Source organism: Myotis yumanensis, unplaced genomic scaffold (assembly GCF_028538775.1).
Source record: "Myotis yumanensis isolate MYYU_CA2020_CCGP unplaced genomic scaffold, mMyoYum1.0.hap1 SCAF_2, whole genome shotgun sequence".
NCBI lineage: Eukaryota > Metazoa > Chordata > Mammalia > Chiroptera > Vespertilionidae > Myotis > Myotis yumanensis.
In genome coordinates, this window is record NW_027223753.1 from 49,113,913 (window position 1) to 49,141,830 (window position 27,918).

Here is a 27,918-nt window from a genome sequence, read left to right on the forward strand (position 1 = left end):
AGTTCCTGAAATAATTAACATGCACCGCCATTCTTGTTTTTCCAGTCGTGATTTCATCCAGTCCATGCAGAAACTCGGAATTAAATGTCATGGTTTTGTTCTTTGGAAAGCAAAGCTCCCCCCAAACGAGGGAGTTCTGCATACCGCTGAGGGCATGTGAGCTCTGAAACGTTTGCAGAGCGCTAATCATTAACACGCCACTTTTGAAGGTAGAGCTTCCCCTTTCTTTGCTGATGGTAACAATTCCTTCCGTTGGAACCGGCCCTGTCCTGGTTTACTTTCTGTTTCTCCCCCTCGTTTCCAGGGATTCTTCTGAAACACATGCGAGGCCCCGAATAGCCTCCCTCTCTGCAGGCCAGCTCAACACTTCCCTCACAAGCCCTCATTTTTCAAAATAAATTCATCACTGACTTATTTTTCCAAGACCTCTCCCTCTTCTCACTCTGCTGGAGGGAAGCTCCCTCCTCCCTAAATAATGCAGGAGAATAAAGAAGAGGTAATAAGATCCGTAAGAAACTGTAAATTTCAAAAAGGTGTCAGAGAAAGACTAGTCCGGTAATTAAAGGTGGACACAGACAGCTCTGGGTTTGCATCCTGGCTTTGCATTTACTAGCAGTGAGGCTTTGGATTGGTTACTTAATCTCCCGAAGCCTCAGTTTTCTCATCTGCAAAATGGGGATAATAAGAAAACCCTTCTAAACAGACTGAAGTATTTCAGAGGGAAGGAGGGGGAAGGAAAAAGATTAACCAATGATGCATATGCATATATATGAATAGCCCATGGACCTACATATAGGGAAGGCCTTGGGGGAGGGGGTGTGAGAACAGGGTAGAAGGGATTAATGGGGGGATCTGTAATATTTTCTTTTTTTAAATATTTTATTGATTTTTTACAGAGAGGAAGGGAGAGGGATAGAGAGCTAGAAACATCGATGAGAGAGAAACATCGATCAGCTGCCTCCTGCACACCCCCCACTGGGGATGTGCCTGCAACCAAGGTACATGCCCTTGACCGGAATCGAACCTGGGACCCTTGAGTCTGCAGGCCGACGCTCTATCCACTGAGCCAAACCGGTTAGGGCGGATCTGTAATATTTTCAACAATAAAGATCAATTTAAAGTAAATAAACAAACAAATAAATAAATAAATAAAAACAAACAAACTATCCTATGGGGGGGAAAATAATAAAACCCTTCCAGGGATGTAAGGGGAAGTAACTGAGACAAAGCATATGAAGTACTTCTAGTTGCTAAAATATAGTAAACATTAGACAAATGTTTGCTTTATTATTATTATTATTACTATTATTATTTTAATGTAAACCCTTTGGATAGGAAGGGTTTACATTACACCGTCCCCTTCTCCCCCCAATGCATAAAGAGTAACCAGAATCAGTGCTTCTAAAAGCTAAAGAACAATAGCATAAGGAATGCTCGGTGCAATTATTTGCTGACCAAAGCCCCTGGGAAGCACTTCTCAGAGGCAATATGCGGAACAGAGCCAAGTGTCCAATTGTAGGCGTTTCCAGTGAGGACACAGTGGTTGATCTGCATGCCTTACCTGGCGGACCAGCCTCAGCCCCGTCCCCCTCTCCACAGGCTGTCAGCCTTCCCAGGGAGATGCGACACAGCCCTGGACGCAGGAATTTACAGCCAACTCCCTCCACGCCCCTCCCCCCCATGTCTCTTCTCCCTTTTGGTGACCTCAAGGCTTGAGGGGAATGAAAAACAACGGCTCCTCCTCACAAATATAGCAAGGACCCTGCCTGCTGGTAACCAAGTCACTGGCTAAGGCCTGTTCCATTTGTAGATTTTCCCAGACCATGACACAAAACTCAAAAAGGCAGGCTCCAAATCTCAGACAGCTCTGATTCACCAGGGCGTACTTCAGGGCTGGAACTTTGGGGATGGGAGGTACACCACTACCAGCCTGCCAAAAGCCAATCCTCCTTTAACACACACACTCAAAAAAAAAAAAAAAAAAAAAGAAAGAAAGAAAAGAGAAAAGAAAAGAAAAGAGAGGAAAGAAAGGAAGAAAAAAGGCGAACCTTTCCTAATAAGGGAATGCCACATGCCATTTGTGGTTTTGAATTGCTCAGCACTGAAGGATCACGTGACATTCACAGCCGCCATCCCTTCACGCTTGTGCCAGGCTCTGCAGGAAGAATGAGAGAGAGCCTTTGGTGTGCCCGAGGGGATTACAAATGAATGGGGAACATGCTTTGCCGGTGGAGCCCCACATTTTCCTGATTAACCACACTGGCCTCACGGCCTCCTGCACCGCTGCCTGCAGGACTATTGCTTTGCAGGCCCAGCACTGTGAAAACTCTCCGGTGGCTTTGCACGCATGCCTTCTCTCTCCAGCTAGGTACAAGCTTCTTGAGGGCAGAAACGCTCCTTTATTTCTTTGGTCTCGCCCTGCTATGCTTATCACTGCGTAATCCACCCAGCAGTTAATAAATGCTTGATGGTGGACTAGTGCTGGGAATTTTACAGAGCAGTAGGTGATTCCTTTATACCATGAACCCCCAACTTATAAACCGGCAGGGTTTCAAAAGTTGGCTTCAAAGAAGGTACTTATAAAGCATATTTTCCCATAGAAACAGTGGTATAACTGGGGGTTAGGTTTCCAAGCCTGTTCATTTCTCAGAATATCCTATTCATATGTATATACCCTCCTAATGGAGCCATTTCATTTTCTCAGGTTCACAATCAGACTGGCCGTGCGTGTGTGGAGTATGTTCTTTCGATGTCATGATTTCGTTTAGTTACATCAGTGACTTGCACAGATTTCCCACCCTCTTCTTGGATGTATTTTCATATTTTATGATACTTTATGTAGGTAATGATTTGATACTTCCAAAATAAAATTAAGAAATTCTTTTTGCTCATCATTGAAAAAGATGCATCTGCTTTTGTTACACACTCCTATATATCCATTTATATTCTACCTGTTTCCAAAAAAAGATATGTAGAAAAAAAAATCACAACGTCCAGGACTGGCCATTTGTATTTTTGTGCACATATATTGCATATATATATTTATTTTGGGCCATTAAAATATTTTTTTAGCCACTAAATAAATGAATGACATTCGCTTTAAAAGTAAAAGCTATAGTTCCAAAATAAGGCAGAGTCGGTAAGACACTTGCTTGCTGGGGCACAGAGAGACCATTTAATGGTCTGCCTCTGGGAGTGACTGCATGTGTGGAGAAAAGCTTTCCATGGCTCGGGGAGGACAAACACTACCAGCCAGGCCCTGTGTGGTGAGGACAGTCTGGGGCTCCAGGGCCCAGGCTCCGTCAGAGCCCGCAGAGTGGCAGCTCTGTGAGAACACTGTCCACTGTCCAGGGCGGGGCCTTCCAGAAGGTCAGGGTTGCCGTGTTTGGGACCATTAGTACAAAATACATGCACCCAGGTGCCTGTCTTTGTACTTCTCCTTGTAATAGCTCCCTGGACACGTAGGAACCTAAAAGGCCATCCCTTAGCTCTTGTTCCCGTGCAATAGCATCTTGAAAAGATGCATCCATATAATTTTCCAGTATGAAAAGCATGATGTCTCGTGTATTTCTAAGATTGGCAGAAAGGATTATCCTGTGGATATTCTAGAAGAGCCAAACCAAAATAACAAGCAGACAGGACGCTCTCCCAAACCTAGCATGCTGAACCCGGGTACCAAACGTGCCTCTCCCCACCTTTTGGAGTTCACGGCTGCTTTTCTAGCCCAAATCAACATGTAACGCAGCACAACAGAGATGTCAGGTTAATGACCGTGAAGCGTGACAAGTACCGGTGCACTGGTGTCACAAGTGTCTTTCAGCAAGAATTACTACCAAGACACAAGAACTGCCGTCTCCCCTCCACCTTGAAGGATGCGGTGGGCCCCCTCATGGGAAGCCCTGAATCACTGGATATTCTCATTGCCTGCCCTTTCTTTATACCAGCTCGTGGAGAAAACCTAACATATATTCCTTTTCTCCCTTACCATTGGGAGAAACAGAATTCCTGCTTCCAGCTCTGAGCAGCGACAAGAGGGCAGCTGCCTGGCGGTAGCCGGTATGGGAGATTGGTCTGAATGTACCTGGATTCAACAGACCCTTTGAAAGGATGACTGCTTACTTTAAAACATTTCACACACCAACAGGCACTGCTGTTTGTCTGAAAAATGCCAAGTGTGCAGGGGTGGGGATCACAGGTTTTATGTGGTCAGATCCCAGTTATTTGAATGATTCTAATTTTAGGATGGCAGATGTACACTGTCCCTTCCCTCTCCTGCACCCACGGCAGACATCCCTAATGGATCAGTGCTCTTTCTTGTTGGACCCAGACATGAGTTAACGACCACTTCGTTTCAACACCTGGCTCCAATCCACTGTAGGTGGCACCCATGTTGAAGACAATGAGCTATTCCTGTTCTAGTTGATTTTGTACACTGTCAATTCTTACCTTGATGCAACTGACAGCTGGCTAAGGTATCATTACTTTATTTCAGCAACATCCTCTCTATTCTCAGCGAATCCCTCACTAGTCTGAGCTACAAATAACGTGAGCTGCCACCCATCCCATGTTTGCTACGTGCCAGACACTGTTAGACATGAAATGCTCATTTATGTCCCCGTGTCTCTACAAAAATCCCAAATCTGATTAAACCACAGCTTCCACTCTCTTCCTGGCCACTCCCAGGCTGGATTGGTGGCCTCCTACAGTGCCACCGCCGTCCTCACTGTGTGCACTGACCTCACTGTCCTACAGTGGCCAGTCCATGCAACTGTCCTCCCTACTAACTGCATTAAGGCAAGACCCATGTCTCACTCACCTCTAAACGCCCAGCACCTGGGACCTGACTGAGTACACAGTGGGTGTTCCGTAAATAAATCGAATGCATAAAACAGACACACACACACACACACACACACACACACACACACACACACACACCCTCCTTTTTAAAAAATACTCTCAGGGCTTCAGCTCACGCTCTACAATGAACACATGATCCAAAACAATTGCAACTGCAGGAGGACGTTTACCTCATCAAGCAAGGTGCTGGCTCAGATAAACTGGAGCTGAGGCAGGCAGGCAGGCATCTAACCCTAACCCTCACCACCACTGCCCGGCCCCGCGCCCCCCCCCCCCCCCCCCCCCCCCCCGGCGCACTGAAGGCACCATGATCACTCATGCTCCGGTGCTGCCCTCACGCTTCACTGCTATTTTCTTTCTTCCTCTTCTTTTGCCTTTCCCTGCTCCCCATGCTGCCCTCAGCGCCATAATCCTAGCTCTCAGTAAAGCGGTGAATAAAGATTCTTGGACGGGATCGGTAGTAAAAGGAGCACCGTCCGGAGTAGGGAGAGCAGGAACCTGCGTCCAGAACAGCCCTGTCCCTCGGGTGGTTTCGCTCTGTGCCGGTTGACAGGAGAAGCCCTGCCCAGCAGCACAGGCGGTGCGCCCTGCGTGTGACTGTATCGAGGGCTCTGCCAAGTTAAAAGCAGGTTATCACCTCTCCTTGTCGTGACGCTGCCATGTGAAGGGACAGCGGTCACTCTAGCAAATCCCCGTCCCTCTGTGGCCACCTCACACTTTCTTCTGGCCCACTTCGTGCAGCTGGCTTTCCTGCCACCCACGAGGACCCTGCAGTCCCCAGCCCGTGCCCAGGCCTGCAGAGTTGTGACCTTTCTAATGTAGCTCAGGGCATATTCTGGCCTCCAATTCTCGTCACCATTGTCTGCACAAATTCTTAGGAGGATCAAGTGTAACCAACCCGCCAGCATGGCCCAGAGGCCCTGCGTGTTCTGGCTCCTGATTCTCTCTCCAGCTCGTTTCTGACCCCACCCGCCTCCCACACACTGAGCGCCAGCCATACCTGAACTCACCATTCCCGTCCCCACCACAAGCCTCCGCCTACTGCTGTGGTCTCCAGTTCAGGGAGTGGCATCTCTGCCTGGGCAGCTGCCCAAGCCAGACACTCTGGAGTCACCCTGGCCTCCCCTCTCTCCCACTGCACCTCCTTTTTTGCCTCCTAGTCCTGCTCCCTCTACCTCCGCAATATTTCTCAAATGAGTCTATATTTTTACCCACAGACTTGCCACCACCTGCAGTGCTTGCCACCACCCTACTTGGGACTATAAGCAGCTCCCCACTTACTAATGCAACATTGCGACAGCTTCCTAGCTGGTCTACCTTCTGTCAGAATCCCTGCCAGTCCCTCATTCGCAGCCGGAGTGACTTTCTGATAAAAAAACAACACCTGACTTCTTCCACAATTTATGTCACTTCCTCCAAGAAGCCTTCCTGCTGTGCTCCCATAGCACCTGTATTTCTTCCATTAGAACAATGACTGTGCTGTGGGCCTTCTCCATTACAAGCAAACTCCGAGAGGGTTGCTCTCCTCTGAGCAATGTAAGGTTTTTTTAATGTTTCCCTCAGTGGCAGGTGCTCTAGCCTACCTCTTAGTAGCCCCCTCCCCCTTCCTCTCTGCTCCTTATAGTACCGACCACATGCTTTGCACAGAGTGATACTCAATGTGTTTGCTAAATGAATAATTTAGCCTCTGATGAGTCAAAGGCACTTAAGACTTTTATAGTGTCCTTGGGTCATGATGATGAACAGTAATTATCAGCAAATTGTGCTAAATATATCTTGGTCTTGGGACATCACTAGTGGTTAAGTTTTGTTTGTTTATACGAGAGCCTTGATACGGACACGATGTGAAGGCTTTGCAACAGAACAACAAGCAGAGCAAGACATTGCAGAAAGAGGCCAAATCTAAAGGCCGAGCAGCACAGGTGCCTGGTGAGTGTGCAATGCCGCGTCCATCCTGCTTGCGCCAGGCCCTGGGGCTACAACCAGATAAGACAGGCCCACTGTCCTCAAGGGGCTTAGCATCTGGGGAGGCTAGGCGTGGGGGAAGGGGAGGAGAAAAACAGACAATTTCAAAACAGTGTGGTGTTATAAGAACTAAGTGGAGGGTGCAAAAGGAGGCCCAAGCTGCTGTCGGTGAGTTGGGAAGACCTCCCAGAGGAACATCTATGCTGTATCTGAATGCAGAGGCGAAGTTAATTAATCCGGGGCGAAGGGAACAAAGAAAGATGAAAAAGGATGCCCGGCTAGTGTGGCTCAGTTAGTTGAGCATTGACTCATATACCAGGAGGTCACAGTTCAATTCCCGGTCAGGGCACATGCCCAGGTTGTGAGCTTGATCCCCAGCAGAGGGCGTGCAGGAGGCAGCCGATCAATGATTCTCTCTCGTCATTGATGTTTCTCTCTCTCACTCTCCCTTCATCTCTGAAATCAACAAAAAACATATTTTAAAAAAGAAAGCAGAAAAGCTGTAGCGCGATCAGGCTTGTTTGTAACAAGCCCACTCAGGCTGCATTCTGGGGTGGCAGCGACCAGCGTGGAGCCAGGAGCACCGGCCGGGAGGCTACTGCAGTCATTCACTGCGGAGAACCAGAGGCTTCTCGGGACAGAACAGGTCGAGCGTGGGTCCCCAAGAGCTCATGGTGCTGCGGCTGTAGCTCAAAGGACGGCAGCTCTGGACATCAGCCTCCCACCTTCTGGGTTCGGGATGGGGAGTGGGAGGCCGCAAGGTCCAGTGCAGTGCTTTAAAAATTCTATTTGGTTGTTAGAATGAAATATGAAAATCCGATACTTTAAGAGAAGCAGAATGGGTCTGTTGAACCCAGAGTGTGTGTGTGTTTGCATGTGTGTATGTGTGTGCACACGTGCACGTGTGTGATATGAAGTCCTGCTTCCTTATCCACTCCTTTCCCACAGTTATGTGAGCACAAGGACAGTTCTGGTCCCAACACGGCCACTGCTTCCTTTGTGACCCCGCTCAACCCTCAGTTTTCCCCACAAGTCCCACAAACAATCTGAATCTTAAAATCTCCAAAATCAACACCTACTCGGAAGTTCCAACTTTGGGCAACAGAAGGGTTTGGTGAAAAGGGTGCCGGATAACCGACTGCAGGGGGCATCTCCACTTTGAGGTTCGTGATTCTCTGAGGTTCAGAGCTTCTCAACCAGTTCCCCTGGCTGAGGTGGAGGTTTGCCTCAGCCCCAGGTGGCCAGGCAGGAACTGGCTGTCCGAAGCCTCAGGCCCCAGGCACTGGCCCCCCGTACTGTGGTCTGAGCGTTCCAAGGCTCTACGTGTGCTCTTATGAGGAAACAGGTAGGAAGCCCTGTTCTAGGTGGGAGAGAGGAAAACCCCACGGGCCAGAATCTCCCCTGGCCTATCGTGTACACCTCTCGTAGTTCTCTCAGGTGCCTACTAGCTCTCTCGCTGACAGAGCAAACACTAACCCACCTCCCGCTGCGTCCTGGGAAGTGAGCACAGGACCAGCAGGCCGGAAGGTGACAGGCAATAGGACTAAAGATGCAATGGCAAGTAGGAGCCTTTCCTACTTGAGGAAGATCAAGGCGGCTCAGTGCACTTGGAGAGAAAGAGCAGCAAGGGACAGATGGTCATGAAAGCAAGTCCCAGACACAGGTCTGAGGATAAAGTCTGTGTCTAACTTCATTTGGGTCTCCTAATGCAGTGACACATGAAAACACAAGGAACCAACCCCTGGGGCCGAATTATTACACCTGCAGAATGATTAATGTGGCCCGGGCCCTTCCTTCCTTCCTCACACCCCGTCGGCACCATGACGACTAAAAATTGTTTGGTAGCGACGGCCAGCTCGCTTACGGGGTAGCAGGTGCCCTCAGCTCTACACGTCCCCTGGCATCGGCCTGGCCTCAGGGCTGGGGAGCGTGCTCACCTGAGGCTTGGGGTGTGCCCTGTGCGTGTCAGAGCACACACTGATGGCGCAACACTGAGGTCTGGCTGGACAGACACCCTGGCAACCCTCCGGGCCTGGCTTTTAGAGGATAAGAGACGGGGCCGGACACCACTATCCCATAACAAACAAACCCAAGACATGTCTGCCAGAAAAATGTGAAACAAATAAAATTAGCTGGCTCCTCCCCGTGGAAGTGTTTCTTCAAAATATCTGCCACGGTGACAGCCTTTTTCTGACTGTTCCAATGGAAGAATATCTTATTGCAACAAAACGTTCGCATGGGGAGCAGCATATGTATCCCGTAACATTAACGAAGGCCAGGCCAGTGCAGGGCTATGAAGACCTGTATTGTTCTTCCTTACAGATTCTTCTCCATGTTGCTTATAGTGTGAGAACTACTCAATTCAATAAACTCTTATCATGTACCTAGAGTATACGTGCAAAGTATTGTGGGAGGCAGCATAGTACAGTGGTGAAAAACAAAAAGGAACTTTGAAATCAAGTGGGCCAGAGTGAGTGTCCCGACTATTCTAATCAGTCCTCGTGTGACCTTAACAAAGCTACATAACCTCTCTGTGGCTCAGTTTCCTCATCTGTCAAATGAAAGTAATAATAGTATCTACCTTATAGGGTGATTGTGAGAATGATACTTAAACATCTTAGAATAAATGATGCCTGACTTTTAGTAAGCAGGCAGTATTTGTTGGCTGTTATTATACTAGTAATCTTTCCGTACCTCAATTTCCTCATCTATAAAATGGGCATAACAATCAAACCTACCTCATAGGGTTGTTGTGAGGATTACATAGAATAATGCATGTGTATGTTTAGCATAAGTTACACATAGTAAATATGCAATAAATGCTAATTATTTTATTCCTAGATTCTCCCCAAATTACTTTAAAATAAGACACTCTGATCTGAATGATGGTTCGTGCAACAAAGAAATTCTTTCTTTAAACAATTTCAACAAAGGCCATTTTGTGACTATGCTCTCATCACCCCCTGCCACCCAGTTATGCACAAAACACCCTGCTATGGGCTCATAAAACTCCACAGTGACTCTCCCAAGAGTTCTGCTGTCCCTCCAAGTAGTCCAGGCTTCCCTCCAACCTGCTACTGAAATGTCATCCATTCTGCCATTTAAGGGGCTATTTAAAATTCTAGCTTTATGTAGTGCTCACTTCGGCAATACTTGCATTCTGGCTTTATGAAACAGGGAGCAAGTCCACTTGACTTGGCAGGGAACAAAAGTGTGGCATTTCATTTTATACCAGAAGCAGCTCTCATAGCTGCTAGCCCGAGAGAGCTCTTCCTCCATCCTGGCCAAGTGCTGAGCATGTTCAATGCCTGACATCACTAATGCCTGACATCACTGTAACAAGGCCCCTGGGAAGTTCCAAGGTGTTCAAGGTCCTAGAGCTATGGGATCTAACCCCACACTTGGCTCCAAAGAACATGCACACAAATCCTGGGAGCGCTGCCTCCCCACGGTGAACTCCAAGTGCAACGAGCTTCCAAGGATAAGGCCACTCCCACTATACTCTCTGTGGGGCTGTTAGTTCAATGCTATGCACACCGCCCCCCCCTTTTTTATTTTTTATTTTACTTTCTCTGATATGTGGCCAACTCTGCCACCTAGTGGCCAGCAAAGCACACACATGTGTCTTCTCAAAAAGCTGGTGAGCCAAAGCACACAGTGCTCAGCACAGGAAGGCACCTGATGGATCACGTTCAAAGTAAAGAAACTGAAGTCCAGGGAAATGAAGCAAGTTCCCTAAAGTCAGGGAGAGAAGGAAGCTGATGTGCAACAGTGTGGAAAACCTGGACCTCAGAGTTAGGACTTGGGTTAGGATTTGAAATACCACCCTCAGCAAGACACTTCCTCCAGCCATTCAAAAAACACTGACTGCGCACCTCCTGCGATCCAGTCACTGTGCCGGGTGGCGGGGACATAATGATAAGCAAGGAGAGCAAGTCTCTCTCTTCACCGTCAAATGGGTGATGGAGATAATTACAGGGAGTCCACAATAACAACACTACTTAATACGAATTAAGGACGCACTCGCACTCTGCTGCCAGATACTTACTGTGCCAAGAGTGTGAGGGACACTGGCTTGTCATCCTTGCAACAATCATAGGATGGGGATGTGGTTATTACTCCAGCCCGAGAAATGAGTTGGAAAACATTTAAGCTGTAAGTAATAAATTCATACTTTTCTGAGTTTCTGAGAAGGAGGTGGTTGGATTAGATGCTGAGAGATTTCTCAGGCCTCTTCCCAGCTCAGCTTCTCTTTACTTCAAGGATTTGGAGGCAGAGCTGGAACTAGAAGCCAGGCCTCCTGACCAAGAGCCCGGTGCTCTTCCCTCATACACTGTGCTGGTCTTCGGTAATTATTAACTGGGAGTTAGCGAACGCTCACTAGGCGCCATGCCCTGAATTTATATCAGCTCCTGCAATGCTCCTAACAACCTATGCGGTATCTTCAAAATAGAAATAATACCTGAGCGAAATATCAAGCTCTAAAATGGTTAAAACAAAAAAAGAAAAAGGTCCCAAGGTAAATGGAGACGCTTTCAACTGGAACCCAGCTGTAGGATTCCTAACCACCGTTTTACGTCTGCTTACTTAGCTATGTGGTGGGTCACAAATACTTACACATTGGTGTCCTGGGGCTCTCCTGACCTGAATGGAGGATGGGCCCAGGCAAACGATGGAAAAAGATGAGTTACTGTCCAGGAAAAGAGGGAGCACATTTCTTAACAGCAACACTGCTTTGGGGTAATGTTGGGACTCCAGACACAGCGACAGAGCCTGCAAGGCCCAGTGCCAAACCCAACCCTTTGGTTTTATTTTTTATTCCAAATGAATAAAGCACGTTCCAGCAGTTCCACTGAGTACATCACTCTTCATTCTGTCCTCCCTGGGGATATCCAGGCAACGTCCCTTTGCATGGTGTGCGCCTTCAGGCAAACTCCCCAAGTGATTCTGCAAACGGAGGATTGAGTTCAGGGCTGGAGTCCTTGCTCCAGAGCCACAGAAGCACCTCCTACTGCTCGCGGCAAGACCACGTACCCAACGCCCTCTCCTTCTGGGAAAGCAGGGCCTGAAGTCCCCCACGTCTTGTGCAAACTGGCCTCCAAGCCAGGTCTCCAGGATGATACTGTGTGGGCCACAGTGAGAACATCTGTCAGATACATTGGAACACTCAGCCCAGCAAGCTATGCTACCCTTCTCTGACTGGCCAGATTTCACTTGGCTTTCTAGGTCTAGAGGTCAATGCTCGCCTTGCCTGACTGTCACCCTGGCCACCCAGTCGAGCTAGTCTTCATAGGAACATCTACACTCTCCTAGTACCTAGCACAGGATGGTCATCACACTTATCTGTGCACAAGGAACGTCTTTAGAAAATGGAGCGGGTGGCTCCTCCATCCTTATGTATTCAGTACCCAGCACCGTGTACGGACTGCAAGGTGCTGACTTCCAAAGAACTGGCAAGTAAAGCAAGGAATTTCAGCTTACGAGGTCACCTGGTTTAAACTCCTGCCCAATATAGGATTTCCCTCAAAATACCATTAAAGAAAGCAAATGTTTTAAAAAGTTTGTATGTGTGTGTATATGTGCATGTGTGCATATGTATATCTAGTATGTGTGTATGCATGTGCATGTGTATGTATGTGTGTGTTGTGTGTATGCACATATCTTTTTAACAGAATGAGGTGCATGACTGTAAAGACACAAAGAGCAATTTCACTCAGATCTTCTTTGAGAGAAAGCTGCATCTTCATTTGGATTGTTTTCCTCCTAATTTTTCAAGAAATATGTTATTTAGAGAAAATGCATAAAATACATTAACTCAGATAAGAGATAAAAGTTAACATGTTGCTATATTTTCTTCTAATCTTTTGTCCATGAGTTTTTGTTCTTTTTATTTTTGTTTAATATTTTTAATTAGAACATTAGACTAATAATATAAATACCTGTTCTTTGTTAATAGTGAAACATTAGAAGTGAGACTAAAGTCCTGTTTGATCTTGCCCTAAAAAGGTCCCTCTTTTTATAGAACATACTAAGAACACACACACACTTATATCTATAAAAAAAAACCACATATTAATATCAATTAAAAAGCATCATATTGTACCTACTCTTTTTGTCCATGAATTTTTTTAAAGTCACTGAAATCACACACTATTATACCATTTTATATTCTTCTCCTTCTCTATGTGATTACACACTCTTCATAAGCACCATGTTTTACATAATCTCAGACTTTTGAGAGAAGTTACAGGAATAATACAAAGAATTCTCTGATACCCTTCACCCAGATTTGGATTCCTGAAATGCCAACATTTTATATCCTGTATGCTCCCTGCAGGAGGGAGAGAGAGAGAGAGAAAGAGAAAGAAAGCGAGAGAGAGGAATGAATATGTTGCTTTATCCCTAAATACTTCAATGTATTTTCTATAAATAAGGAGTTCCTTACACAACCACACTACAATCAACACACTACTATTATCTAATCAACAACCTTATTCAAATTTCAGCAACTATCCAAAGAACTGGCAAGTAAAGCAAGGAATTTCAGCTCCAGAGCCATAGGAAGCACCTCCTACTGCTTGCAGAACGTCCTTTACAGCAAAAGAAAACCCAAAGTTCTACACTGCATTTCATTGTCCTATCATCTCTTTAGTTTCCGTTCATCGGGGACGGTTCTTGAGTCTTTCTTTGTATTTCATGACATCGATTTTTTAAAGAGTAAAGATCAATTATTTTGTGGCCTGCCCCTCAATTTGGGTTTGTCAGCTGTTTCTTCCTGATCAGGTTCAGGTTATTCACTTTGGATCCACAAAAGTGAATTTGCATGGTTTTTAACGATTGTAGTAAGATTATTTTACATGAACATTCCCTTAATGTAAAATCGTGGGCTGTTTTATCATTTTGCTATAATTCCAAAATGAAGCTTTCTCTCTCTTCTTACCAACTATCTATTGGCTTTTATTAATTTCTACATTAATGATTTATTTGTGGCATTAGAAATTAATATTTTAAGGCTGTTGATAGATAAATAACTTTTTTTGTTATTGTTAATCCTCATCCGAGGATATTTTTCCATTGACTTTTAGTGAGAATGGAAGAGAGAGGGAAAGTCAGAGAGAAACATCAATGTGAGAGAAACACACCGATTGGTTGGCTCCTGCATGAGCCCTAACCAGGGCCCGGGCTGGGGAGGAGCCTGCAACCAAGGTACGTGCCCTTGACCGGAATTGAACCCGGGACCCTTTGATCTGCAGGCCGATGCTGTATCCACTGAGCCAAACCGGCTAGGGCTAAATAACTTTTTTTCAAAAAAGCTCCTGTCCAGCCCTAGCCAGTTTGGCTCAGTGGACAGAGTAGCGGCCCTTGGATTGAAGGGTTGCAGGTTCGATTCCGGCCGAGGGCATGTACCTTGGTTGCAGGCTCCATCCCTGGCCCTGGTCCAGGTACTTGTGGGAGACAACCAACTGATATGCATGAGTCTCTCTCACATCGATGTTTCCCTCTCTCTTTGTCTCTCCCCCTTTCTTCTACTATCTCTAAAAATCAATGGGAAAATGTTCTCCATTATGATTACCAAAAAAACAAAAACAAAAACGCTCCTGTCTATTTGTGCTCCCACACTGATGTGTCTACTCCACCTCAGGCTAACTGGCCTTGCAGACTGGCATGTTGTAAGATATATTTTGACTCAGAAAGACAAAAAATAATACTGCATTGCTGTATTAGTCAACTTCATCTTAAAGCAGAGGCAGAAATGTCCAGCCCAAGAGCTGTATAATGCCCATGCAATCCTTTGGACTGGCCCTGCCAAGGCATTAGGGTGAGTTAATTAAATGTTTGACCAAAGCCCAGCTGGCGTGGCTCAGTGGTTGAGCATTGCCTTATAAACCAGGAGGTCACAGTTCAGTTCCCGGTCAGGGCACATGCTCAATCCCCAGTAGGGGGCATGCAGGATGCAGCTGATCAATGATTCTCTCATCATTGATGTGTCTATCTCTCTCTCCTGCTCCCTTCCTCTCTGAAGTAAAAAAATATATATTAAAATTTTTTAAAAGTTTGACCAAATATAGAAGGCTAATTTTTAAGTTTATAATTTTGTATGGCCCCCGAATGATGTTATAAATATCCAAGTGGCCCTTGGAAGAAAAAAGGTTCCCCACCCCAGTTTAAAGCATGGTTATGAAGGTCATTGTCCCTCCCACGACACGGCATATATTCGTTCTTGTGTTCGGACTTTCATTCATTCAGCAAATACCCACTGAGAATCTGCTTTGCACCAGTATTTTTCTGGATGCTGACATCAAGCTCTCATGTAAAGAAATAAACAATACAATGCAGTTGGTGCTAATGGCTATGAAATATTCCGGTGACAAGTCACTGGAGGGAGCGCTCCAGGTGGAGACAGACGACGAGAGCCTGGTACTTTGCGAAACAGGACAGAGGTGGCTGCAGCTGGGGGGCAGGGGAGAAATCACGGAGCATCTGCAGTTCCATCTCACAGTGTTTACCATGAAATTCCATCAAAATGTCTACAGCACATTGCCCTTTGCTAAAAATACAAACCCCTATCCTGCCCTATCTCAACAACCATTTCTAAAGCCCGCCCTTCTCCTCCCTGTCTGTCTGTCCAGTCAGCAGTCTGAACTCCAGCGTGTTGCAATTTGTGAATAGTAACCAAAGCTTGCAAATGCTCTGAAATTAGAGGGAACTCACAAACCATTCTGTGTTGCTCAGCCTGGCAATTACCTGAACATCAAGGAATCATTAATGAACCAGCCCGTCTCCCATTAGATTCGTGACCACTTTCAACAGGAAAGGGGACAGATGCCCCAGAAGAGAGGGAGGTCCATGTGTGTTTTCTCCTCCAAATAACAGGGGTGGTGGCTGCAGCCACGGGCAAGGAGGGTGGATGTTTGGAAAGAAGAGGAACCAGCCTGTGCCATGGACTGAGACCGGATCAGCAGGAATGCCAGGTCCCCTGGCCCATTCTGGGCTTTGTCAGAGTGAGTCAGGATGCCAGATACCAGAGAACTCTCCCAGGAAGGAATCCTGAGGGAAATATATGCACCCTTCCCCCTTAATAATGCCTGTTTAGTGTTTAGGACAGTTTATTTCTACGCACCAGGGGAAAAAGCAAACAGAACTGTCAAAAGTTTTTTCTTACATAAAAATTACATGAAATGACAAATTAGACACAAATATATAAAAATATGACCAATAAGCATTAGACACCTCTGCCAAATATTAAAAAAGAAATCACAGTAACTCAGAAGGTGTTTGTACACTATTTTCTTTTCACATCCTTCTTTTGAGGAAATACAGCCCCAAATAGGCACCCTCTTAACATGCTATTTCCTGTAGTGCAGCTCAGGGTTGCCAAGCAGAGAAAGGTAAAAAAAAAAAAAAAACAAAAAAAAACACACACAACAAAACACTATTATGAGCATCACTAATATAAATGCCAGGATTGTCCCTCCACTTGGGAGATCGGAAACAATGAGGGTGACATTCATCCAGGGACACAAATGAACGACCACTTGGTGAACAAAAGACAGATTTTCAATATGAAAGCACTTAATATAGAAAACACAATACAAGCTACATATTCGGGTCATGTCTCTATTGAAATAAACTTATGTTTCTATGCAAGTTGAAGCGTTTGGTTTTTTGTGGCCCACTTAAACTTAAACCTTGTTTATTTGGCCCGTGTTAGCCTTTGAGTTTGCAATGCTTGCCCTATGGGGCTCATTTTAAGCAATTCTCTATTTTTCCTCCAGGGGGCGAAGTTGGCCAGCATTTTGCTGAAAAGGGAACTTATTTCAAACTTGGATTTTCACGTAGTGTTAGAAAGATGCTCGCATATAAAAGGGCCTTTCCCTCCTCCCACTCCTTCTCAATACACTGAATCCTGGCAGACTAGAAAAGCACTCCAGGCCTTTTGTGGAATGAGCGGGAAGGGCCATGATTAAGGGCCAAGAGTGAGCAGAACACTTCATCAGCACAGTTCTAGATTGGCTGGCCCATTCTCCTACAGCTTGAGATCAGGATTATGGTTTTGCCAAAACTGACATCGCTTCAAGGATACGCCTCTTCTTTTTTCTTTCTTTGGAGAAGTTTTCGCTGGGCCTCTATTGGACAGCTGATACCGCCCTCATGCAGGCAGGCCTGGCTCCCTCCTCTGCAGGGGCTCCCTTGTATCAACCGCAAAGTCTGGAGGTCTGAGAACACCTCCCCTGCCTTCCTGCAGGGATGGTGGGACCTTTCCACTCCGTGGAGGGTGTCTGGTGGCCAGGAAGGACCCCAGACAGCAATTCCTCAATGCGCCCCCCTCCCCCTCACTTACGTAAAGGGTTAGGAGCTCCCAGGGGAACTCAGGTTCAGGTGCAGAAGAGGACACACACGGGGCAAGGCCTGTTCCCGAGGGAGAAGGCAACTGGAGATTTAGTGTCTTGGTGATGGTGAAACAGAGCTGAGGGGAAGACCCAAAGAGGGTGACAGTTCTCCCTGGCCCAGGGACAGATGCAGTGTTTGTGGGTCCTGAGCCTTATGTAATGCTTTAGAAAACGAATGCAAACGTTAGGACTATAACATTAGCTACAGGGCTCCGGAGGGGTCCTTGGCACCGCAAGGCCCTGAAGCCTAAGCTCCATGCTGGCACTGCTCTGCCGTTGGCCCTGTGGGTAGAGGAGCGTGTTGGTGAGAGGTTTCCCTTGTCCACACAATGCCAGCGTGAGGTCCTGAGGCTCAGCTGAGGAGCTGGGGAGCCATGCAGGTGGTCGGTGGCCTGGAGTCTCCCTTCGGTTCTGCTCCCTCTCACCCTGCCCCAAGCACATAGCAGATGCTCAATAAACACTTGCTGACCAACCAATGGGAGTGGCTGCACTGCCTTTAAAAAAAAAAACAAAAAAACAAAAAACACATATACATTTTTAAATCCTCACCTGAGGACATGTTTATTGATTTGAGAGAGAGAGAGAGAGAAACATCAATGTGAGAGAGAAACATCGATCAGTTGCCTCCCATAAGCACCCTGACCAGGGATCGAACCTGCAACCTAGGTATGTGCCCTGACCAGGAATCAAACCCACAATCTTTTTGGTGTATGGGATGACGCTCCAACCAACCGAGCCAGCCGGGGTGTCTTTGGAGGTCAGAGGGGCACATGCTACAAGGCTTGACTTTGCAGAGTTCATAAACTCTGGATGGAGCCCTGATTAACATGCCCCCATGAAGCACCGGAAATCAGCTCTCAGATCAAGAGACACTATGTCATGAGCATGAAAAATGGCCACTGAGCACAGTGTTTCCAAATACCAGCTTCCTCTTGGGGTTATTGTCAAGTGAACTTCGGTGTGACGGTGGAGAAAACCCACCCAGAGACGAGGCCCAAGGCCTCTCTGTGGTTTTGGAGACCAGGGTGTCAGCGAAAGCCTGGCTGCCACTCAGAATCTCTCCCACCCAGGCAGATTTCCTCAGGCCCCATTCATGGGGGCGTTACTGGGAGCCAGGCCTAGCTTCACAGCAGCAACACCTTTCCAACAATTCCAAGTTATCCGGATATCCAAATAGGATGCTCAGGAGGGCGTGCCCCGCCTGGACAGGCTTCAAGCGCAGGATGATGGACAGCTTGTACGGGAGCTGAAGAGGAGTGCCTTGCACTGGGGAATTACAGTGACTATAACAAGAGCCTAAAGTGGACGTTTCCACTGCCGCATCAAGATTCAACAGATGGGAAATTCCAGAGCGAGGGGCCAGGCCATTATGTGTAAATCTTAAAGCAGTTGGCCTCACTGGCAGAAAGACCCAGAAGGAGAACATATGAGAACATAAACGGGCTCAGGACAGTGGAAAGTGATGGGGCATTTTGAGGCAGATTCCTCAGAAATGCTCAGATTCTGGCCTCCCGAAGGTGGGTAGGTGGAGGAGGCCAGCCTTTCCGCTCAAGCCTGGAGAGAGGGTTGCAAAGGCAACATCTGGAAGGCTTGGTATGCGCCTCCTGGAGTGTGGGGACTGGTATGTGACACCTGCCTGAGAAACCAAGTATGAGTTGGGGTGGGGGTGGGGGGGGGGCGGTTAAAGGAATATGAACTCTGGGCACCAGGAATGCCAGCCTGGGGATCTTTAAAAACAGGTTCTACCCAAGAGGGCTTCATCCTGAGGGTGAGAGGCCCCCAAAGAGAACATCTGAATGGAAGCCAAAAGCTGCTGGCAGACGTAGCAGCTGCAGAAGGAGAGGCACTGCCGAGTCCTGGGAGATCCCGGACGGAAAGTTCCAGTGGGGTCCTTGAGAAAGCCACAGAAGCAGCCAAGAGCGCAGAGTCCCTTCCCTGTTAGCCAGGCTCAGAGAACCCAGTGTAAGGCGGGACAGGAGCAGTCAGGTAAGAACTTTGTCTCTCTCCCCCCGTCTGCAGCAGCTGGGGAGGCCTGGGGCGGTGGGTGGGCAGCTGGAGGAGGGGGACCTCACTGGCAAGATGGAGGAAAGTCTCCTCTTGGAACGAATACTGACTGTCCCTAGAGCACAGTGAGCATTTCCAGGTTCCAAAGTAAGTGTGTGTGTGTGTGTGTGTGTGTGTGTGTGTGTGTGTGTGTGTCACTTAAGGTGGCCTGAGGACTTTTCATTACCTAAGAGTAACCAGAAAAGTCATAGGCCTGACCAAGTTTTTATCAGGAATCCGGGGAAAACACAGCCCATTGAATAAACTTTAGAGGAACAGTGGGAGACGAGAATAAAGCTGCGTCTTAGTTATGTGCCACAAGTCACACTGTGCCATGTGCTAGTGACAGCTAACCTTCACTAGCACTGACTATGTGCGAGGCACAGGTCAAGATCTTTACAGAGCTTCTTACATCATTCAGTCCCCCTAACAACTCCATGAGGCTGGTATTATTATCCCCTTTTCAAATGAAGGGGACTTGTAAATTTCCCCTTCAGAGAGGTTAGGCAGTTTTCCCTGAGTCACACAGGAAGATAAGTAAAGTAGTAGCCTGGACTCAGCCTCATGTCTGACCTCTAACCCTGAACTCTTTTATCGTCCCAGGTGAGTGGATTTCAGCAGATAGTTGTGACTGAAGCAGGACAGGGACTTGGGTCCTGCTCCTCTTTCTCAGGTGTCCTTGAGCTAGAAAACCAAAGGGCAGAGTCCAAAAACCACTGCATTTTGTGATCTTAGTGGTCACTCCCAACTCTGAGATTCTATGACTCTATCATCTGGAGGTGGGAAGGTGGAGAGAGGTGGACCCACAACAGCAGACATAAAGAAAAAGAGAAACTTAGAGTCTGTATCCGGTGTTTCCAGGGAGACAGCTGGAAGGAGTTAGTTCCAGCAGGTGGGACTATACACAGACCCGAAGTTCGCAGAATTATAGTCATGTGTGTTAAGTATATAGTTCCATAATGCATGTAAAGCACTTAGCACCGAGGCTGCCACCAAAGTAAGCATTAGGTACATGGCAACTACAACTCTGAAGAGTTGACATATATGCCTAAAAACCTCAACATGTAATTTAATGCAACATACTCAGCCACTGACATCACTGTCTCCGCTCCATAAGGAGCTATGTTTATCATGGACGCTAAACTTCACTAGCGGAGCCAGGACAAGAAATGAACACATAAAATTACACCAGCCAAATCTAAAACAATTCAAATAAGTCTGAAGCCATGGCTCTTAAGCAGCAAGGGACCATGGAATCCTATGAGAAATGACGGAAGCATGATCCTTTTCTCCAGTAAAAAAGTAAATAATAATAATTATAGAAGCCCATTCGTTGACTCCTTCCATGGATTATAGATCCACTGAAGACCATTCATTGTCTCCAGGTTAATATTCACTCCTATGGGTCCTGAGGTCCTCAGGTCGAAAGCTATCTACCCGCAATGGAGCCATTTATCCTCATCCTCTCCGAATGCTCACTGTGGCTAGTCTGATCATGACACCGAATCTGCAATGGGTAGTCAATGTAATTGATGCTGAATCTAAGTTTAAACCTTTCAAGGTTAGTGGACCCCAAATTAAGAATTTCTAAATCAGTAGACTCTGGTACCTAGAAATTTTATCTTTTCTTCCTTCTTCTGGTAAAAAAAAAAATTTTTTTTAAAAATCCACCTTTTTACATAAGGGACCCCATTCCCTGTGATTCTGGTGGTATTCACCTTCTCTCAAGGAACACATGAACAAGGCATGGCCAACAGGTATTGCTTATTGTCTACTACCTACTTCTGGCTAAGTTGATTCAAGCAAGAAATCAGAACTGAGCCAATTTTGAATGCTCCTTGGGCCCTAGCCAGTTTGGCTCAGTGGATAGAGCATCGGCTGGCGGACTGAAGGGTCCTCGGATTCAATTCTGGTCATGGACAGACATATAAGTAAGTCCCAACTGAAACCAAAAGAATCACACAGCTGAGCCCAGCCCAAATCGCCAATCCGCAGAATTGTGGGATGAAGAAATGATTGTCATTTTGCATCAGTAAATTTCAGCTCAAATTTTTGGCTGTGAATTTGGGAATGGTATGTTATGCGGCAAAAAGCTATCTGCTACACACTGCAAATAACAGTATTGCCACAATATCAGGGAGTGATATCACATGAAAGCCCCCAAAGCTTTTTCACTTATAAAGTATATTACTTTCCTAGATCTAAAGACAGTTTTCTACCCCAGAACTCTTCTCTCTCACAACAATCACATTCAGGTTCAAAGAGAGATGAGAGAAAAAATAGAGCAATAAGAAAGCTAATATGTTATAGCTGTGAGCCAATTTTCATTACAACACACTGCAAGGGACTGTCTGCATTCCTTGGCTGAAGTGACACTGTTGTTGTGGATACTGCTCGAAACAAGCAGACCATCAACAGGGGCCTGGAAATAGTTCCATTACAAAAGAAAAAAAAACCTTTTTATTTTAATAGTATTTGGCATATAATCCCAGATCTGTTCCCTGACCATGATCCTAGCAAAAGAAAAATGGGTTGATTTTTTTCTTTTTAAGGCATGAAAACTTCTTAAATCATTTCAGGGAGAGGAAAAATAGTGTGAATAAATAGACATCTAATCATAGTACTGGTAGAGATGCATCTAATTTAGAAGTGTGAATGTCATTTCAAAAATAATGTCAAACAGTCACTTTGTTTTAAAAGTGAAAGAGAACTTACCAGTCAGACTGTGTGTGGCCCACCGTTTTCAGGTTTCAAGTGGAGGAGTGAATCTGAAACAGAATTAAACAAAACACTCCCTAAGTAAATCACATTTGGAAAGGGTGTGCTTTCGGTCCCAAGTGACTGACATAATGTTGAGTGGTTATTCTTTTAGTTTAAAGATGAGCAAAGCCTTTTCTGGCTCCTGATGGGATAGGGGGAGTTTTTCGCCGACATATTTCAACTTCCTGAAGAGAAAGCAATCTCTCATCCACTTCAGGGAGTGCTGAAAGGCTGAGCCCAGTATAACTATAAATGGTAGTGTTTTCATCCCAAACCCCTCCAAGTCAGCAGAAGCCTCCCTCGTTATTGCTCTTGCCTTCAACCCTCAATCCCCTTCTGCTAGGACCAAGCCATGGCTCCTCGAAGGAACTAATTTAAAAAATGGCCGGTCCAATAGAACCTGAATGACAATGGGAAGCATGTACAAGGCTTTCCAATAGTGGCCACCTTATCGCAACCACAAAATGTTGTTTTCGTGATCATGGTGAGCCTATGGCAGTGGTTCCCAAACTTATTTGGCCTACCGCCCCCTTTCCGGAAAAAATATTACTCAGCGCCCCCTGGAAATTAATTTTTTTAAAATTTTAATAGCAATTAAACAGAAAGATATAGGTATTAATGTTTCTACCTTTTTCGTAAAATATAGTTAAGAAAGGTGTAAATTAGAAACATTGAAGTTTGAAATTATGAAACTATTTCTTGAACTCAGAATAGAAAGGTAATACAAAAAAAGTTAAAACAAATGCACCTGTGGCCATCACCGCCGCCCTGGATTGCTACCGCCCCCACTTTGGGAATCACTGGCCTAAGGCAATGCTGCTCAGTAGAAATATAAAACAAGCCACGTATATAACTTTATATTTTCTAGTAGCCACAAGAAGCAAGCAAAAGAAACCGACAAAATTAATTTTAATAATACATTTCATTTAACCGAATTTATTAAAAATATTATCTCATCGTAACCAGTATAAAAATTATTCATGAGACACTTTGTTTTTTTCATGCTAAATCTTCAAGACCCAGTACATCTCAACTCAGGCTAGTCACACTTCCAGTACTCAACGGTCACGGGGGCCAGTGATTACCCACCAGACAGTACAGACATAGAGAATCTAATCCTGGCCATCAGGTACTGGCAAGGCTCCAAACTGAGTCAAATGCATATGGAGATTTTACTCATCTATTTTCCTGTTCTTAGTAATCCACATTATCCCATTCATGATGTCATTTCAGTAGAAATAATAATGTAATAATGCTTATATAGCACTTACTCTGTGCCAGGAACTGTTCTTGGCATGTTCCTATTTCACCTAAATTAATCCTCACAATAACTTCATGAGGGAAGCATATGATAGCATACCCATTTTGTAATGAGTAAACTGAGGCACAGGGAGATTGAGTAACTTACTCAAGGTTATAAGACCGTGACAGAGCTGGGATTCTAATCCACACAGCCTGCCCCGCCCTCCCCCTTCTCCCCCTAGAGCCATGTCCTCAGCCACTATACTCGCAATTAAATTTGAACAGCTCTATATAAGATAATTGCTTTCAGTTTTAATTATAACCCCCAAGTGATCCAAGGCTGCTCTCATGATACACGGTCAGATAATAGCAGTGATGGCAGATGGAAGAGTGGATGTGCTAGCAAGTTAACAATTTGGGGTAAGAACACAAAAACCACAAGCAGGCCTGGGGTCAAAAGGTGGCACTGGGTCTGGGAGCCTATTTGGATGACCAAGGTGGGGTGCAGGGGAAGGGAAATGTGAAGGCTCTGGAAAATCTTGTCTTCATGATTTTTCCAAGAGAAGGATCTATCACTTTCATCCGATTCTCAAAGGGGTAAGACAGCCATCCCCATATCTGTCTTAGCAAGGGTAGGGAGTAAGAGAGGAAGTATCGGGTAGAAAGGAATCAAGAAAACACATCCTTTCCACTTTATTAACCTGTGGTCCCAAAGAAATCACATCTGAGTGGTCGGCAAACTCATTAGTCAACAGAACCAAATATCAACAGTACAACGATTGAAATTTCTTTTGACAGCCAAATTTTTTAAACTTAAACTATATAGGTAGGTACATTGTTATTAACTTAATTAGGGTACTCCTAAGGCTTAGGAAGAGCTACACTCAAGGGGCCAAAGAGCCGCATGTGGCTCGAGAGCCGCAGTGTGCCGACCACGGCCCTATCCAAATCATAGGGAAGGAGGTTGGTCAGTGACACTTAGAATCAACAGGCCACAGGCCGAGGCCATTGAGAGACGCTGCTGCCCAGTCTTGCAAGCTGAGCGCCGAACCTGCTGAACGTCCCTCAGTGCTTCCTCTAGGTTTTAGGATCAAGTCCAAGTTCCTTAGCCCAGTCTCCAAAGCCCCAGTGATCTCAGGCCTGCTCCCTTCCGGGGCACTCTTCCCAGGCACCCTGTCTTGTATCCACACAGACCTATTCACAGGACCATAAACACCCCACACTCTCACTCCTCTAAGCCTTTGCAGATTCTGTTCTTTCTATCAAACCTGTCCTTTCCTGACAATATTAGCCTATCTTCAAATTTCAGTTCAAAAGTCACCCTCTCTGGGAAGCCTTTGTCAACTCCCCTGGCTGGCTTACAGACAACTTCTCCGCAGCAATGGTATTCACTCAATTCAATCGATAATTACGTACTGCCGCTACTGATGATAACAAAGGCTGGTTTTTATGGAGCTGTGTTCCAAGTGCTTAGTGTGCTTCTTTAACCCACTTAGTAACCATATGGGTAGGTGCTTTTATTACCCCATTAAACAGGTGAGCAAACTGAGGCACAGAGGTTGTCAGTAGCCTCAGGTCACACGGTTTACAAGTCGGTTTATAATCGCAGAGTGAGATTGTGAAGCCAGACAATGTGGTTCCAGAGCCTGCACTCTTCACTGCCCACTGCCTTCTACTCTCACTGTCACTGCATTTTCCTCTGTTACTGCAAGTGGCTTCTGTTTCGTTTTTGTTTGTTTGTTTGTTTCTTGGTCTCCGCCCACTTCTTTGCAGAATATCTGAAGCTTGAGAATATGTTTAACTCATCTTTGTTTTTCCAGGACCTAGCAAGGTTTTTGGCACATAGTAGTTGCTCAATAAAGGCACACACAGGAAAACACTGGGACTGCCATTGGAAGGATGGGGACAGGGCTATAAACTCGTGCCTGATAAAAACCCACTGGGATTAAGAGCCTGATATGAACTTTAGCAAAGCTAGCTTTAGCTTCATCTTCTAAATCCAGTCAGTGCTGAGGGGATGGTCATTTCCCAGGCCTGTTCAGTACTAGGGGAAATAAATGCAACTCAGAGCTTGACCAAGTCTAACATATCTCCAACTAGTTCATCAGCTTCATGTAGCTTTGCACATGGATCAATGGATCTAAGTAATACCATCCCTTCTGAATGCCTTGGTTGGTCATTATAAAGGAATGTTAGAAAAGATATTTCCTTAAAAAATGCAATAGTCAAGGAAAAAAGGACACAAACCCCTGCTTCCTAAGGTTTTCTTGGTTTCAAATAACTCAGTGATGAGCATATGCCAAATACTGTTTTTAAAGAACAGCCTCGTGTTGAAAATCTCCTTTTGCTGACCAGACAGGACTTTGCCATTCACTACACCTGAGTTCCATAACACGTTTCTTCCCATTATTATCTAAACTCCTCTTGGATGAATATAAAAAGTGACCATGTAGGAGGACACTCTCCTCTTTCTCTCACAGTGGGAAAGACAAAAGTCTCAAGATCTGGGACATACACAGACGTCTAGAGAGAAAAAAAGCTCTTTCTAGTTCATGGCAGAGATTACATCAGTTCTGTAGACCACCTTCCCCATTCACAGATACATGCAACTAGTCACAATGCCCACCCTTCCTTTTACATCCAGAATGCAAAAGAAACCATCAACTTCCATGTATATGGATGTCAGCATCATCTCAGCTATTAACAACCAAGTTACAGATCACATTTTGACTCTTGCTATCTCTTCTTCCACAATAAATATTCACTGAATTGCTATTGAGAGGTTTGCTGAGTGCAAACTGTGTGCTGAGCAGAGTTGTAGGTGCTAGAGAGACAATATTGAAGGAGGTAAACAAGGTTCCTGATATAGGGGAACTCCCATTGTAATGGGGGACAGAAAATAAGTATTCAAAGTCCCACAAATGTTTCCATACAAGCAGGGAGTGACACAACCTACTGAAGTGTTTGATAGTGTCTTTGGTAGCTGTATGGAGGAGTCTGGAAGAGGCAGCAGTGAATGAATGGATCACTGGTAACCAACAACCACTGGAGGCCATTCAATTGTTCAGGTGAGATATGGTGATGCCTTGGTTCACCAGTAGAGATGGAGAGAAGTGGGTGGATTCAGTAGAGGTTCTGAAGGTAAAATAATCAGGACCTGCTGATAAAATAGATGCAGGAAATGAGGAGAGAAAGAGGTCGAGACAACACCAAGGTTTTGGCTCAAGCAACTGGGTCGATGATGGCTTTGGGGAGAAACAGGTTGAGGACAAAAAAATATATATATAAAGAATTCTGATGAAATGTCAAGAAATGTCAAGAAAGCATTTAAGTGTTGAACTGTGCTGTCCAATACAGTAGCCACCAGCACATATGAGAATTTAAATACAATTAAAAACTCATTCCCCCCAGTTGCATGAGCCACATTTCAAGTGAACAAAAGCCACTACTTTTTTGAACAGCATGAATACAGAATATTTCCATCACCAAAAAGTCTATTGGGCAGGACTTGTCTAGAACATACATGAGAACTTGCTAGACTCCTTTCATTACTGTAAACGTAATTGCAATTATAGAATATAAAATTACAGTAGTTCCCCCTCATCTGCAGGAGATATATTCCAAGACTTCCAGTGGACACCTGAAATTGGGTATAGTACTGAACCCTATACATACTATGCTTTTTTCCCTATACATACACACACAAATGACAAAGTTAAATTTATAAATTTGGCACAGTAAAAGATTGACAACAATAACTAATAAAATAGAACAATTATATTATTATAAAAATTATGTGAATGTGGCTTCTCTCTCCCTTTCTCCCCGCCCCCGCCCCCCCGCCCCTCGTAGCTTACTGAATTATACTCAGCCTTCCTCTTGTGAGGTGAGATGATAAAATCTTGACGTGATGAGATGAAGTGAGGTAAATGAGACATTATTAAGTAAAATAAGTTACTTGAAGCACTGCAATACTGAGACAGTTGATCTGATAACTAAGATGGCTCCTAAGTGACTAACAGATGGGGCGTGTGCAACATGGATATGCTGGACAAAGGGACAATTCACATCCCAAGCCTGGGCGGTGCAAGATTTCACCACACTGCTCAGAACGAAGCTCAATTTAAAATTTAGGAATTGCTTATTTCTGGAATTCTCCATTTAATATTTTCAGACTTAACTTGACTACAGGTGACAAACTGCAGAAAGTGAAACTGTGGGTAAAGGGACTACTGTATAGCCCTGGGAGGTCTTTAGCTTTGAACGGTGATTGGATTATGATCTGTGTGAACATATTGGTTTCCAGTCTCATTTTAATCCTCTAGAACAGTGGTTCTCAACCTTCTGGCCCTTTAAATACAGTTCCTCATGTTGTGACCCAACTATACAGTTATTTTCGTTGCTACTTCATAACTGTAATGTTGCTACTGTTATGAATCATAATGTAAATATCTGAGATGCAGGATGGTCTTAGGCAACCCCTGTGAAAGGGTCGTTTGACCGCCAAAGGGGTCGCGACCCACAGGTTGAGAACCGCTGCTCTAGAAACTAACACAGCATAGACACTGTAGGAGAGCAGACCGAGGACTAGACGCATAGGCTTAGCTTCCAGGGTCTTCACTACCAGTGACTTCCAGTACGTCACTTAACTAAGCTG

At 45.4% G+C, this 27,918-nt stretch overlaps 1 protein-coding gene across 2 annotated transcripts in view; it reads right to left on the reverse strand.

The window, feature by feature from the left end:
- GNG12 (G protein subunit gamma 12) overlaps positions 1-27,918 on the reverse strand; it is a 120,300-nt gene that overhangs the window by 44,528 nt on the left and 47,854 nt on the right. For both annotated transcript variants that reach the window (XM_070405350.1, XM_070405349.1), the window contains exon 2: positions 21,975-22,027. The gene's annotated coding sequence lies outside the window, so the exon portion shown is untranslated. The remainder of the gene's footprint in view (positions 1-21,974; positions 22,028-27,918) is intronic.